This window comes from Nansenia antarctica (assembly GCF_963989245.1).
Source record: "Nansenia antarctica genome assembly, chromosome: 5".
Classification (NCBI taxonomy): domain Eukaryota; kingdom Metazoa; phylum Chordata; class Actinopteri; order Argentiniformes; family Microstomatidae; genus Nansenia; species Nansenia antarctica.
In genome coordinates this window covers 11,453,038-11,458,037 of record NC_137690.1, presented here as the reverse complement: position 1 = coordinate 11,458,037, position 5,000 = coordinate 11,453,038, and positions in this window count along the sequence as shown.

Genomic DNA, 5,000 nt, shown 5'->3' with positions numbered 1-5,000 from the left:
GGAAAATAAGTAAAGGATGGATACATAATATTACAATATTATTGTTTAGGTGCTGCATTGTCTTAGGCAGGTCTCTCCAAATCTTAAGCAGGGACATAAAACCTCACTTCTGTTCACCTGAAGAGAGAGGGATTTGATATTAGTCAGGTAACAAATAAACCATGTTTCTTTGGACATCGAACATCTATGTCAAAAAGGAGCAATATCTTAAATGGCACGGGGCTCAGACAGATTCACCAGCTAGGGTAAATACCAAGTCCTTGGCACCCCTCTCTGTTTCTGCAAACTCCCCTTCCGCCACCTTCCCCTTTCCTCGCTGCCAGCCATTTGCATTCATTTGCATGATTTTATTATGCGCATATCCTTTGTTCTCACTGTAAAACGATGATGCAGGAGTAAGTCTCCATACGCAGCGCTATTACACACTCCACTGACAGATACTTGGATATTAAATGGAAAAACCTGCCGTTTTATTCGTTTTAATTATAAATTGATAACTAGTGATTTCACCAAATCCCCCCGCCCCTCCCCCCCTCTCCACCACCGGTAATTCTGTGCATCAAAATGAGAAGAAGAAAAACTGATGGATATGTTCTGGTTTTGTGGAATTTTTTAACAGCCATGGACAGGACAGGATGTGCTATCGCTAAGAGGCATGAGCCACTGCAATATGAAGCATGCGGGAAGGATCGCATCGAGGCATGAAATATGGAATTACATGACGAATAGGAAATATGAAAATTATAGAGGGAAAATAAATCATTTAAATGAAATTGCAACTTTCATATATAAATACATTTCATAAATGACCTACTTTTTTCTCTGGCTGATGCTCTAACCTTGATGATGTACTCTTCATACTGAATATTTGTTTATAACACATTTATTACATAGTAACAAGTTGGCTAATGGAAGCACGCAGAATGCAAAAAACAGCAATTATGTTTTTCGCATATGGACTTTTTCCCAAAGCATGCTGTATGCTGGCACCCTTTGTCCTGTGTTGGTGCATCATCTGTGCGCCCAAGCACGCACACACACACACACACACACACACACACACACACACAGGCACACACACTGTACCTTCATGGAAAAGCATGCGGGAGACATCATTAGCTGCTCTAGGCTAGTGCTAATTACACTGAGGCTCATAGTGGGTTATGAATTGTAATACCCGCAGTCACCGCAGATGATCTGTGCTATTCTCACATGCTCTATTTCAAAGATGCATAATGCTAAATTAATACAAGTAATTCATCTACGATGAAACGTAATACACGTTTGAAAAGTCTACAATTTAGAATTTCTATGACTGCTATGGTACGAATATATTGTATTTCTCAATATAATACACAGAGTTGCATGCCACACACAGAAGAGAAGAGACGTCTTCTCAGAGCACAAGGGATATACCTTGACGTTATACAAGCACAAAAACACAAAGCAACGACTGTAATTTTGATATTGTCTGGGGGAAAATAGAAGAATGACACAAAAAAAAAGGGATGCTTCGTCCCCATGCATTTCCAGGGGGGATGTTTCCCTGTGTGTCAGAGCACATCTTCATCAGAGGGACGGTAATAGTCTTGGGCTCACTGTTTCAGCGTTGACCCCGTGACCCTGCCATGCTCTCACACCGGCAATGGCTGATGGGAGGTTAGACATCGCCTTGACTCTTAAAAGCATAGTGTGCTGCTGTGCCCAGCTAGTACCTTCCACTGCAGTCCAACTAAATAATGCAATATGTGAAGCGGTGGTCTAATGACACGAACACACTACTTTTAGTTTAGGTTTAGGTTTGTGCAGTGTCTCCATAGTTGAGGTCCAGGGATGTAGTTGAGTTGTCGACGCACGTAAAAGTAATCTACCCACTGTTTTTATAGTGAATAATAGCGTTAACGTTTACTGACCTTTTACAAAGATTCGCAGATTTTAACGTAAGCATTTCCGTTCGTAATTTTCCAAAAGTCTAGCGTTTACCCAACTTTGTTTTAATCATGACATCCTTGGTGAGGTCCTGCAGTATAGTGTTGTTGTTTTTCTTATATTACCTATAGAGGATTTTCTTAAGTTAGAAATGCCCTTGGTTGATGGCGTTCCATTTATATTTGCGTGATGTGATGCATCTCTGGTTTGCCTGGCTGGCTCAATATTCAAGGACTCTAGTCAACCTATTTCCCATATAATCCTACAACATAAGGTTTCTGAAAACGAAGAGAATAGCCTTCCCCTGACAATGGACCAGAATCTGTCTGCCAGCCCACCAGCCACCAAGACTCCCACCGAGAAGAACAACAATGACCCCGATCAACAGACAATAGTTTATAACTACAGCTTGTATCACATCCTTGAGGTAGAGGTACATTTGGTTGCATTGAAATTACAATGCAAACACACAAACATGGATGGTTCTTGATATTTAATATCATATCGTAGAATGTTCTATTCATCTTTTGGAAGAGAATGTTTGGCCGTATTGGAACTATATCAACAGTGGAAGAAATGGACTGTTGAGTTGCTAATGACGCTTTGAGACTGTTCTCTGTGTATGCTTAGGGTCTGGAAGTTTAAGTTGTGGGTACTGTCGAGTGCCTCTGACTCTCCTGCCCAGCGATTCGGCATCGGCCCTCCCTAATTGGCCCTTCAGAGCACTCCGCCAATAAAATGTGAGTAGAGGGAGTAATTAAAGTAGGGTACACTACCACACACTGAGACCCACGGGCACTGACACCACCTCTCTTCAACTATTTATTTTTACAACCACACATGAGAAATTGGTCTTCTTACTGTAATACTGAACCTAGAAACTGCCATTTGAAGCTGACATAGTTTTCCAGAATTGTCTGGTGCTGTTTAGAGAGTGAGTGAGTGAGTGAGAGGCTAGGGTCTTTTTTGCTATTGACATTTTGCTGACAGAGTGGCATGTCGGGAGATTCTGCCTGTTGTGCACTGCATGCACATTCAATCCCCCAAGAAATTAACATCCTGTCAATCTCTCCTTTGGCCAGGGTAAGGTTGGCTGTAAGAAGGTCGGGGTCAGAGGGGAAATTGTGGAATGATGTTTTTCAGACCTTCACTGAGAATAAGTAGGATCTCACCAATATAACCGTCCGCAATACATCACCAAAATAAGCAAAAATCATTGCGATACATCGTATTTTATTATATGCAAAATATAATCGTTAAACCGATAGAGCTCTGTGTTATTGACACGTCAAAAAACATCACGATGAGCAATAATTCATTATTTTTAAACGAGCCCACCAATAAACTAGCTACATGTTTGCTGAACAATTAAACACGCTTTTCAGAACCTATGAACACATCTTCACATTCGATTCCTATGGTAGCACCTCCTAGGGTGTTCTGTTGTGCTAATGCTAAACATTGAATTCTAGCCTCTGCTTCCCCCTGTGATTCCCTGTGTCTTTGGTACGGACCAGAGGGCAGAGGAATGGGTCATGGGATTTGATATTGCCCATGGTCACGTCGCCTGAACTCCCTCTCAAACCAGTGTTTTTTTCCTGTTTACTGTGTCCTCTGGACCGCTACTAACATCCCTGGGTTTACTCAACACAGAGGCTAACTTTGCTGCAGGCGAACAGACACACACACACACACACACACACACACACACACACACACACACACACATGCTCAACCACACATGAACTCACGCTCTTGTGAACATGAGCAGAATACCCACACTTACACATTCACACACACACACACACACACACACACACACACACACACACACAGAAACTGTGTCATAGTCAGTTGGGCATTTACTTAGTTGTGTCTCTCTGAGTCCTAATGGCTTTCTAACCTGAGCTCACCTCATGTTGGTCCAGTGGTAGGCACAACCCCAGACATCTCTGTTTGGCCTCCCTCCTGGAGCAGGTAAACCTCGGTGGCCATATATTTGAAAGCTGCAACACAAGGGAACACACACAGAGGCCAGAGTGTCAATGGAATGCGTTTCAGAGCAACTGAGTAACCTTTACATATCAAATAACGGTTTGAGAGCGAATCAAAATTAGCATGTTCCCTCAATGTTAGGGAAAGGCACTGGGTGATCACGTGGAACAGAGGTAGCATTTACAGTACCAGCGCTAAGTTTGCTCTACAGAATTCAAAATAGCAATAACTTCCCGCAAATGTCTGCTCAATCTTTACATGGACAAAAATAGGAGCTCGAAAACATGCCTTCTGCACTCCACTTAGAAGTGTTTTTTTAGATCCTTTTTATCTGCAAATTCGATCCTTTTTAAAGCTGCAATTTCGGTACTACTGCTTGCATGAAACCTGAAACCTGAATGAAAAGTGTTGCCTCAAAGCTATTCGCACACGTTCAAGTTGTGTCTTTTACAACATCACACAAGTACCGTATTTTCCGGACTATAAGTCGCTCCGGAGTATAAGTCGCATCAGTCAAAAAATGCGACATTAAGAGGAAAAAACATATATAAGTCGCACTGGACTATACATCGCATTTATTTAGAAATATGTTTCACAAATTCCAAGACCAAGAACAGACATTTAATCTGGAAAGGCAAGTTTATTCAACTACACAATAGCACACAGAACAACAGGCTGAACAGAAGTCCGGTATGTTAACATAACACATCATTAACAGTTATTCAGCAACACAATAGCATAAAGAACATACCTGGGAGGCTGAATAGGCTAAATGAACATAACAAGCCAGCGAGTCCAACAAGCAAGTTACCAGTAAGCAAGTTCACCAAGCTACCGTTTGCTTAGCTTCAACAAGCTAATGTTTTAGATAACTTCTTCAGGGGAATAGGAGCAGCATATAGTTGTCACAAGCCCAGAGCGGCCCAGAGCGCCCTCTGTCGGCTGTAGACGGTAATGTTTACTCCTTGGTTCATGTCAGTCAGTATGAAATTATATATATATATATATATATATATATTGATATATAAGTCGCACCTGACTATAAGTCGCAGGACCAGCCAAACTATGAACTTATA